The sequence below is a fragment of the Scyliorhinus torazame genome, chromosome 22 (assembly GCF_047496885.1).
Source record: "Scyliorhinus torazame isolate Kashiwa2021f chromosome 22, sScyTor2.1, whole genome shotgun sequence".
Lineage (NCBI taxonomy): Eukaryota > Metazoa > Chordata > Chondrichthyes > Carcharhiniformes > Scyliorhinidae > Scyliorhinus > Scyliorhinus torazame.
This window is the reverse complement of record NC_092728.1, coordinates 30,723,260-30,735,209: the sequence shown is the minus strand read 5'-3', so window position 1 is coordinate 30,735,209 and position 11,950 is coordinate 30,723,260. Positions and strand designations below refer to the sequence as shown.

Below are 11,950 nucleotides of genomic sequence, written 5' to 3'. Positions count from 1 at the left end.
ATTTCCCATCAAACACCACCCTCTGTCTTCTTTCAGCTAGCCAATTTCTGATCCACATCTCTAAATCGCCCTCAATCCCCAGCCTCCGTATTTTCTGCAATAGCCTACCGTGGGGAACCTTATCAAACGCTTTACTGAAATCCATATACACCACATCAACTGCTCTACCCTCGTCTACCTGTTCAGTCACCTTCTCAAAGAACTCAATAAGGTTTGTGAGGCATGACCTACCCTTCACAAAGCCATGCTGACTATCCCTGATCATATTATTCCTATCTAGATGATTATAAATCTTGTCTCTTATAATCCCCTCCAAGGCTTTACCCACTACAGACGTGAGGCTCACCGGTCTATAGTTGCCGGGGTTGTCTCTGCTCCCCTTTTTGAACAAAGGGACCACATTTGCTATCCTCCAGTCCTCTGGCACTATTCCTGTAGCCAATGATGACATAAAAATCAAAGCAAAAGGTCCAGAAATCTCTTCCCTGGCCTCCCAGAGAATCCTAGGATAAATCCCATCAGGCCCCGGGGACTTATCTATTTTCAGCCTGTCCAGAATTGCCAACACCTCTTCCCTACGTACCTCAATGCCATCTATTCCTCTAGCCTGGGTCTCAGCATTCTCCTCCACAACATTATCTTTTTCCTGAGTGAATACTGACAAAAAATATTCATTTAGTATCTCGCCTATCTCTTCAGACTCCACACACAACTTCCCATCCCTGTCCTTGACTGGTCCTACTCTTACCCTAGTCATTCGCTTATTCCTGACATACCTATAGAAAGCTTTTGGGTTTTCCTTGATCCTACCTGCCAAATACTTCTCATGTCCCCTCCTTGCTCGTCTTAGCTCTCTCTTTAGATCCTTCCTCGCTACCTTGTAACTATCCATCGCCCCAACTGAAACTTCACACCTCATCTTCACATAGGCCTCCTTCTTCCTCTTAATAAGAGATTCCACTTCTTTGGTAAACCACGGTTCCCTCACTCTACGCCTTCCTCCCTGCCTGACCGGTACATACTTATCAAAAACTCCTGATCCCCTTATTAATCAAAAACCTATCTATCTCTGTTTTAAAGACACTCAGTGATTTGGCCTCCACAGCCTTCTGCAGCAAAGAGTTCCACAGATTCACCACCCTCTGGCTGAAGAAATTCCTCCTCATCTCTGTTTCAAAGGATCGTCCCTTTAGTCTAAGATGGTGTCCTCTAGTTCTAGTTTTTCCTACAAGTGGAAACATCCTCTACACGTCGACTCGATCCAGGCCTCGCAGTATCCTGTAAGTTTCAATAAGATCCCCCCTCATCCTTCTAAACTCGTAATGAGTACAGACCCAGAGTCCTCAAACGTTCCTCATACGACCAGTTCTTCATTACAGGGATCCTCCTCTGGACCCTTTCCAAGGCCAGCACATCCTTCCTTAGATACAGGGCCCAAAACTGCTCACAATACTCCAAATGGGGTCTGACCAGAGCCCTATACAGCCTCAGAAGTACATCCCTGGTCTTGTATTCTAGACCTCTTGACATGAATGCTAACATTGCATTTGCCTTCTTAACTGCCGACTGAACCTGCACGTTAACCTTAAGAGAATCGTGAACAAGGACTCCCAAGTCCCTTTCTGCTTCTGATTTCCTAAGCATTTCCCTATTTAGAAAATAGTCTATGCCTAAATTCCTCCTTCCAAAGTGCATAACCTCACACTTTTCCACATTGTATTTCATCTGCCACTTCACTGCCCACTCTCCTAGCCTGTCCAAATCCTTCTGCATCCCCCTTGCTTCCTCAATACTACCTGTCCCTCTACAGGTATTTGTATCATCTGCAAACTTAGCAACAGTGTCTTCAGTTCCTTCTTCTAGATCATTAATGTATATTGTGAAAAATTGTGGTCCCAGCACAGACCCCTGAGGCATACCACGAGTCACCTGAAAAAGACCCCTTTGCCTTCTGGACTTGGTGATGACCACTTGGTGGAACTCCAGGGACCTACTCTGAGGCGTCCATCTCTGGTGTAGTTTGCACCTAGCTTGTTGCCAGGAACTCTGGGTGCAAGTCTGTCTCAATCTGGGTAACCCAAAACACATAAATGCATATGAACGGAGCCGATTATCTACTGATGGGTAATTGAAAAGGCAGGTTCAGACATGTCCTATCAGTATGTCGGTGTGTTGTAAATTTGGATTTTTAGTCAAGTTCGAATTCCCATCACATTGCCTGGAGTTGACGGCAGTTTGGCGTCCAATTTTATCAGGCCTAAAATCCAGGCCATTACAGATCACCACAGTTTACAAACCGATCAGAATAAACTGGTCACACACAGGGAAGACCTCATGCTACCTGGGCAGCTCTGTTAATTTTTTTTTCTCTTTTTAAAATTTAGAGTAGCCAATTATTTTTTTTCCCAATTAAGGGGCAGTTTAGCGTGGGAAATCCACCTAACCAGCACATCTTTTGGATTGTGGGGGTGAAACCCACTCAGACATGGGGAGAATGTGCAAACTCCACACGGACAGTGACCCAGGGCCGGGATTCGAACCCGGGTCTTTAGTGGTGCAGTCCCAGTGCTAACCACTGCGCCACATGTTGCCCTAGCTCTCTGTTAATTGAGAAGGGCTGATGAGCTCAATGATGGGAGCTTCAGCATGGGAGCTTGGATTCGCTGTGATGTAGGAGGCTGACTGGATTGGCAGGATCTTGGCTGTAAAACAACAGGGGACCGAGTGCAGTACCTCCCTCGCAGTGAAGTAAGAAAGCCTGTTGCTGGGCGTAAAAGATGTCCAATCAGCCATGACCGTATTTCATAAAACTCCAGTTTATTGGGGTAACAAAAAAAGAGCCACACCCTCGGTGGACAATGCTTGCATCCCAACCCACCCGTTCTGGGCTGCAGGATTTAAATTCCCGCCAAATAGATCCCATTCGGCAAACCACCGCCTGCTCAATATGGGGATGCGTATTCCATGAGCGCTCCCCCTTGCAGACATCGATCGACCATCCCCACATAGCCTTCATGGTCGTCACAACCAGCACCGACTGGCTGAGCAGGCTGAATCGGCTAACGCCCGTTCCCAGCATGTAGCCCAGAGTGGAACTCAGTCCATAAGACTTAGGAGCTCAATTAGGCCATTCGGCCCGTCGAGTCTGCTCCGCCATACAATCATGGGTGTCTCATCCTCATTGTCCTGCTTTCTCCCCAGAATGCAGCACGGTAGCATTGTGGATAGCACAATTGCTTCACAGCTCCAGGGTCCCAGGTTCAATTCTGGCTTGGGTCACTGTCTGTGCGGAGTCTGTACATCCTCCCAGTGTGTGCGTGGGTTTCCTCCGGGTGCTCCGGTTTCCTCCCACAGTCCAAAGATGTGCAGGTTAGGTGGATTGGCCAATGATAAATTGCCCTTAGTGTTGGGTGCGGTTACTAGGTTATGGGGATAGGGTGGCGGTGTTCACCTTGGGTAGGGTGCTCTTTCCAAGGCTGGAGCAGACTCAATGGGCCGAATGGTCTCCTTCTGCACTGTAAATTCTATGTTAATAATCCCTGATCCCCTTATTAAAGAACCTATCTCTGTCTTAGAGACACACAGTGATTTGGCCTCCACAGCCTTCTGTGGCAAAGTGTTCCACAGATTCACCACCCTCTGGCTGAAGAAATTCCTCTGCATCTCTGTTTTAAAGGATCGTCCCTTCAGTCTGAGGCGGTGCCTTCGGGTTCTAGTTTTGCCTATTAGTGGAAACATCCTCTCCATGTCTATATCGAAGCCTCTCGGCATCCTGTAAATTTCAATAAGGTCCCCCCTCATTCTTCTAAACTCTGGGTACAGACCCAGAGTTCTCAACTGCTCCTCATTTGTCAAGCTGTTCATTCCAGTGACCCTTCCTTAGAAACGGGGCCCAAAACTGCTCACAATACTCCAAATGGGGTCTGACCAGAGCCTTATACTGCCCGAGAAGGACATCCCTGCTCTTGTACTCTAGCTCTCTCGACATTTGCCTTCCTAACTGCCGACTGAACCTGCAAGTTAACCTTAAGAGAATCTCTGACTCCTATGTCCCTTTGATTTCCTAAGCCTTTTCCCATTTAGAAAATAGCCTATGCCTCCATTCCTCCTACCAAAATGCACAACCTCCCATTGTATTCCATTTGCCACTTCTTTGCCCACTCTCCAAGTCCTTCTGCGCCCCCCCCCCCCTCAATAACTCTACATATCTTTGTATCATCTGAAAATTTAGCAATAGAATCATAGAATCATAGAAGTCTACAGCATGGAACAGGCCCTTCGGCCCAACCAGTCCATGCCGCCCAGTTTTTACAATTAAGCTAGTCCCAGTTGCCCGCACTTGGCCCATAACCCTCTATACCCATCTTACCCATGTAACTATCTAAATGCTTTTTGAAAGACACAATTGTACCCGCCTCTACTACTACCTCTGGCAGCCCATTCCAGACACTCACTACCCTCTGAGTGAAGAAATTGCCCCTCTGGGCCCTTCTGAATCTCTCCCCTCTCACCTTAAACCTATGCCCTCTAGTTTTAGACTCCCCTACCTTTGGGAAAAGATGTTGACTATCTACCTTATCTATGCCCCTCATTATTTTATAGACCTCTATAAGATCACCCCTAAGCCTCCTACGCTCCAGGGAAAAAAGTCCCAGTCTATCCAGCCTCTCCTTATAACTCAAACCATCAAGTCCCGACAACATCCTAGTAAATCTTTTCTGCACTCTTTCTAGTTTAATAATATCCTTTCTATAATAGGGTGACCAGAACTGCACACAGTATTCCAAGTGTGGCCGTACCAATGTCTTGTACAACTTCAACAAGACGTCCCAACTCCTGTATTCAATGTTCTGACCAATGAAACCAAGCATGCCGAATGCCTTCTTCACCACCCTGTCCACCTGCGACTCCACCTTCAAGGAGCTATGAACCTGTACTCCTAGATCTCTTTGTTCTATAACTCTCCCCAACGCCATACCATTAACTGAGTAGGTCCTGGCCTGATTCGATCTGCCAAAATGCATCACCTCACATTTATCTAAATTAAACTCCATCTGCCATTCGTCGGCCCACTGGCCTAATTGATCAAGATCCCGTTGCAATCCTAGATAACCTTCTTCACTATCCACTGTGCCACCAATCTTGGTGTCATCTGCAAACTTACTAACCATGCCTCCTAAATTCTCATCCAAATCATTAATATAAATCACAAATAACAGTGGACCCAGCACCGATCCCTGAGGCACACCACTGGTCACAGGCCTCCAGTTTGAAAAACAACCCTCTACAACCACCCTCTGCCTTCTGTCGTCCAGCCAATTTTGAATCCAATTGGCAACCTCACCCTGGATCCTGTGAGCTTTAACCTTCTGCAACAACCTACCATGCGGTACCTTGTCAAAGGCTTTGCTAAAGTCCATGTAGACAACGTCTACTGCACTGCCCTCATCTACCTTCTTGGTCACTCCCTCAAAAAACTCAATCAAATTTGTGAGACATGATTTTCCACGCACAAAGCCATGCTGACTGCCTCTCTAAATGCTTGTAGATCCTGTCTCTCAGAATACCTTCTAGCAACTTACCTACTACAGACGTTAGGCTCACCGGTCTGTAGTTCCCAGGCTTTTCCCTGCTGCCCTTCTTAAACAAGAGCACAACATTCGCCACTCTCCAATCTTCAGGCACCTCACCTGTGGCTGCCGATGATTCAAATATCTCGGTTAAGGGACCCGCAATTTCCTCCCTAGCCTCCCACAACATCCTGGGATACATTTCATCAGGTCCCGGGGATTTATCTACCTTGATGCGCTTTAAGACTTCCAGCACCTCCTCCTCTGTAATATGCACACTTCTCAAGACATCACTATTTATTTCCCTTAGTTTCCTAACATCCATGCCTTTCTCCACCGTGAATACCGATGAGAAATATTCATTCAGGATCTCACCCAACTCTTGTGGCTCTGCACATAGATGTCCTTGTTGATCCTTAAGAGGCCCGACTCTGTCCCGAGTTACTCTTTTCCCCTTTATGTATCTGTAGAATCTCTTTGGATTCTCCCTTGCATTATTTGCCAAAGCAATTTCATGTCCCCTTTTTGCCCTCCTGATTTCCCTCTTAACTCTATTTCGACAATCTCTATACTCTTCAAGGGATCTACTTGATCCCAGTTGCTTATGTACGTCATATGCCTCCTTCTTCTTTTTGACCAGAGTCTCAATATCTCGAGTCATCCAGGGTTCCCTACTTCTACCAGCCTTGCCCTTCACTCTAAAGGGAATGTGCTTACCCTGCACCCTGGTTAACACATTTTTAAAAGCCTCCCATTTACCAGCCGTCCCTTTGCCTGCCAATAGTCTCCCCCCAATCTACCTCTGCAAGTTCCTGTCTGATACCATCAAAATTGGCCTTGCCCCAATTAAGAATTTTAACTCTTGGGCCAGACCTATCATTCTCCATAGCTATCTTAAAACTAATGGAATTATGGTCACTTGTCCCAAAGTGATCCCTCACTAGCACTTCTGTCACTTGCCCTTCCTTATTTCCCAAGACGAGGTCAAGTTTTGCCCCCTCTCTAGTCGGTCCATCCACATACTGAATGAGAAATTCCTCCTGAATACACTCAACAAATTTCCCTCCATCCAAGCCCCTAATGCTATGGCTGTCCCAGTCAATGTTGGGAAAGTTAAAGTCCCCTACTAATACCACCCTATTATTCTTGCAGCTATCTGTAATCTCCTTACATATTTGCTCCTCAATTTCCCGCTGACTATTTGGGGGCCTGTAGTACAGTCCTACCAAGGTGATCTCTCCCTTCTTATTTTTCAGTTCCACCCATATAGACTCAGTGGGCGAACCCTCGGATATATCCCCTCTAAGTACTGCCGTGATGTTCTCCCTAATCAAAAATGCCACTCCCCCTCCTCTCTTACCTCCTGTTCTATCCTTTCTATAGCATCTGTACCCCGGAACATTGAGCTGCCAGTCCTGCCCCTCCCTTAGCCATGTTTCAGTCATAGCTATAATATCCCAGTCCCATGTGCCCGTCCATGCCCTGAGTTCATCCGCTTTGCCCGTCAGGTCCCTTGCATTGAAATAAATGCAGTTTAATGTAGACCTTCCTTGCTCTCTGCCCTGCTTTCTCTGGTCATGCTTTACACACTCTCCCTTCCTGCCTTTTGTTTCTGTCCCTACTGACTTCCTACATCGGTTCCCATCCCCCTGGCACATTAGTTTAAACCCTCCCCAACTGCACTAGCAAACACCCCCCCGAGAACATTGGTTCCGGTCCCACCCAGATGCAGACCGTCCGATTTGTACAGGTCCCACCTCCCCCAGAATCGGTCCCAATGTCCCAGGAATTTGAAACCCTCCCTCTTGCACCATCTCTCAAGCCACGTATTCATCCTAGCTATCCTGTCATTCCTACTCTGACTATCACGTGGCACTGGTAGCAATCCTGAGATTACTACCTTTGAAGTCCTACTTTTTAGTTTAACTCCTAACTCCCTAAATTCAGCTTGTAGGACCTCATCCCGTTTTTTACCTATATCGTTGGTGCCTATATGCACCACGACAGCTGGCTGTTCACCCTCCCCCTCCAGAATGCCCTGCAGCCGCTCCGAGACATCCTTGATGTCTTCAGTTCCTTCTTCCAGATCATTGATGTATATTATGAACAGTTGTGGTCCCAGCAGACCCCTGAGGCACACCACTAGTCACCGGCTACCATCCTGAAGAAGACCCCTTTATGCCCACTCTCTGCCTTCTGCCAGTCAGTCAATCCTCTACCCTTATGACCATGGACTCTTAACTTTTTAAACAGTCTCCTATGCGGCACCTTGTCAAAGGCCTTCTGGAAATCTAAATAAATCACATCCACTAGTTCTCCTTTGCCTAACTTCCTTGTTACTTCCTCAAAGAACTCTAACAGATTTGTCAGACATGACCTCCCCTTGATGAAGTCCTATTTTATCATGCACTTCCAAGAACTCATCTTTAATGTTTATCTTTAACGCGACTTCATCTTTAATAATGGACTCTAAAATCTTACCAATGACTGAAGTCAGTCTAACCGGCCCATAATTTCCCATCTTCTGCCATCCTCCCTTCTTAAACAGCGGTGTTACATTCGACACTTTCCAGTCCTCTGGGACCCTTCCTGCCTCCAGTGATTCCTGAAAGATCATCACTAATGCCTCCACAATTTCCTCACTATGTCCTTTAGAACCCTGGGTCCAGGTGACTTATCCACCTTCAGACATTTCAGTTTCTCCAGAACCTTCTCCTTAGTGATGGCCAGTACACTCACCTCTGCCCCGATTCTCCTGAAGGTCTGGTGTCCCACTGGTGTAATCCTATTACTACTTCTCCAGCCTTATTTTTCAATGGTTCAATGTCTATTCTTGCCTCTCTCTTACCTTTTATATATTGAAAAGATCTCTTGCCAACTTTTATATTACTAGCTACCTTACATTCAAATTGCATCTCCGCTCACCCCCCTTATTGCTTTTTTAGTTGTTCTTTGCTTGCTTTTAAAGGCTTCCCAGTCCTCTGGCTTCCCACTAATCCTCGCCACCTTGTATGCTTTTTCTTTCGCTTTTATGCTGTCCTTGATATGGATGCCTCCCCCCCCCTTAGGCCTCCCAAATAACCTGGAGGATGTGCTGATTCGGGGTCCAACCCTCCACTTGCACGGGTTTGGTCAGCTTCATGAAGACTTCTTGGTGACTTCAACAAGATCGCTTTGTGATTATACTGGTAGGGGCGGCAAGATGGCACAGCGACAAGATGGCACAGCGAGCCCCCTGCCATCAGAGAAGGCAGCATCAAATGGAAAATCTTGCTTTGCTGGGTTTTCAGTTTGTGTTTACAGATAATTCGCAGCACCCAGGCAGGCCATTCCGTCCATCAGCTCCAGGCTAGTGTTTGCGCTTCACATGAACTACCCACCCCACCTGTCTATTCCTCTTTTCCTCATGGGTTTGTCCAGCTCCCTGTTTGATGCTCGGCATTCAGCTCAAACAGCTGCTTACGGGAGTGCATTCCACATTCCAGCAACTCGCTAGGGAAGGGGGTATCTCCCCAATTCATGAATGCATCTTTTAGAGAGAACTTTGTACAAAAGGCTCCCTTTAATAGGCCTTTCCCAGATATTGGGTTCATCTTCTCCAGGCTGTTGAAAACTCTTCAATTCACAGACCTTGTTCTGGTCGCCCCTTAACCTCTGCAACTCTCTCCAGCCCTGTAACATCCTCCAGCCACTACAAGCCTCGGCATGGCGGCACAGTGGTTAGCACTGCTGCCTCATAGCTCCAGGGTCCTGGGTTCAATTCCGGCCTTGGGTGTCTGTGTGGAGTTTGCACCTTCTCCCCATGTCTGCGTGGGTTTCTTCCAGGTACTCCGGGTTCCTCCCACAGTCCAAAGATGTGCAGGTTAGGTGAAATGGCCATGCTAAAATTAAGTATGAAGCTCTTTCCAAGGTCCGGTGCAAACCTGATCAGCCTCCTTCTGCATTGTAAAATCTATGACTATGATCCCTGTATTGTCCTCCAGCCCCTACAACCCTCCCAATCCCTGAAATCTCCTCCAGCCTTTCCCATCTCTGTCACCTTCTAAAGACCCTATCACCCTCCCCATACCTGTAAGCTTCTCCAGCAACTACGGCCCTGCTTATCTCTGTAAACTCCTCCAGCCTCTTCAATCCTCCCTATCCCTTTAACTTCCTCCAGCCTCTTCAACCCTCAGCATCCCTGCAATCTCCTCCAGCCCCTGCAGCCCTCCCTATCTCTGTAACCTCCTTCAGTATCTACAACCCTCCCCTGCACTGTAACCTCCTCCAGCCCCTACAAACATCCCTATCACTGTAACTTGCTTTAGTCCGAAAACCTCACGCTATCGGGAAACTCCTCCAGACCCAATAACCAGCCCCATCTCTGTAACCCCTCCCCAAGCCCCACAACCTTTCCATCTCTATCGCCTCCTCCAGTCCCTCTAACCCTCCATTTTTCTGTGACCACCTCCAGCTCCTACACCTCTACCCTATCTCCCTAACCTCCTCCAGCCCTCCCTACCTCTAATCTCCTATGGTCCCTACAACCCTCCCTATCTCTGTAACGTCCTCCAGCCACTGAACATCTCTAACTTCCTCCAGCTCCTTAACCTCACTGTCTGTAGCATTACCCAGCATCCACAACACCCCCCCCCCCCCAATCTCTGTAACCTCCTTCAGCCCAACAACCCTCCCTATCTCTGTAACCTCCTTCAGCCCAACGACCCTCCCTATCTCTGTAACGTCCTCTAGCCACTGAACATCTCTGTAACTTCCTCCAGCTCCTTAACCTCACTGTCTGTAGCATTACCCAGCATCCACAACCCCCCCCCCCATCTCTGTAACCTCCTTCAGCCCAACAACCCTATCTCTGTAACTTCCTCCATCCCAACATCCCTCTCTCTCCCTATCTGTAACCTCACCCAGCCCCTACACCCCTCTATATCTCTGTAACCTCCTTCAGCCCAACAACCCTCCCTATCTCTGTAACCGCCTTCAGCCCAACAACCCTCCCTATCTCTGTAACCTCCTTCAGCCCAATAACCCTCCCTATCTCTGTAACCTCCTTCAGCCCAACAATCCTCCCTATCTCTGTAACCTCTTCCAGCCCAATATCCCCCTTTGCCTCTGTTACCTCACCCAGCCCCTGCACCCCTCGCTATCTCTGGAATTTCCTCCAACCCAGTAACCCTCCCTTTCTCGGTCACCTCCTCCAGCCCAATAGCCTTCTCTAGGGCAGCACGGTAGCTTGGTGGTTAGCACTGTGGCTTCACAGCACCAGGGTCCCAGGTTCGGTTCCCTGCTGTGTCACACTCGGTGCGGAGTCTGCACGTTCTCCCCGTGTCTGCGTGGGTTTTCTCTGGGTGCTCCGGTTTCCTTCCACAGTCCAAAGACGTGCAGGTTAGGTGGACTGAACAAAGAACAAAGAAATGTACAGCACAGGAACAGGCCCTTCGGCCCTCCAAGCCCGTTCCGACCATGCTGCCCGACTAAACTACAATCTTCTACACTTCCTGGGTCCGTATCCCTCTATTCATGTATTTGTCAAGATGCCCCTTATTGGCCACGCTAAATTGCCCTTAGTGTCCAAAAAAGGCTAGGACGGGTTATTGGGTTTAGGGGATAGGGTTGAAGTGAAGTCTTCAGTGGATCGGTGCAGACTCGATGGGACGAATGGCCTCCTTCTGCACTATACATTCTATGTCTCTATATCCAGAAACTCCTCCAGCCCAAACAACCCTCGTGCTCCTACATGTTACCTCATGCAGCCCAATAATCCTCCCTATCTCTGTAATCTATCCAGTACCCCATAACTGTCCCCATCTGCGTAACCTTCTACATCCCCTACAACCCTCCCTATCTCTTTAACCCCTTCCAGTCCCGACAACCCTCCCTATCTCTGTAACCTCCTCCAGCCCAACCGTTTTTATCTCTGAAACCTCCTCCAACACCTATATCCCTCCCTATCTCTGCACCCTCCTGCAGCCTCTACAAACATCCTCAATCACTAACCTCCTGAAGCCACAATGGCTATAATCTGCTCCAGACCCTATAACCCTCCCAAACTCGGTAACCCCCCTCCAGAACTGACACCCGTCCCTCTCTGACTTCCCTGCTCCTACCAATGTCTCTAACCTTCCACATGCCTTCCTATCTCTGTGACCTCCTCTAGACCCTACATTCTCCCTATCTCTGTAATCTCCTCCAGCTCAACAACCCTCAGCATCTCTGTAAGCTCCTACAACCCTCCCTATCTGTGTTATAGATTTTCTGTTTTTCTCTCAGATGTCCAGTAGCTGCAGAATTTTGCCTTGGTTGGGGCTGGTGGTAACGTCAGAGGCGCAGAATCTGATCTGACGTCACCACGCGCAACGGCTTGGCAGGGTCGTGCATGCGCTGTA

The 11,950-nt window shown here is 48.1% G+C and overlaps 1 protein-coding gene across 1 annotated transcript in view; it reads left to right on the top strand.

Annotated features, from left to right (window-relative positions):
• Positions 1-11,950, top strand: part of LOC140398986 (coiled-coil domain-containing protein 120-like) — a 197,520-nt gene that overhangs the window by 132,861 nt on the left and 52,709 nt on the right. The window lies entirely within an intron of this gene.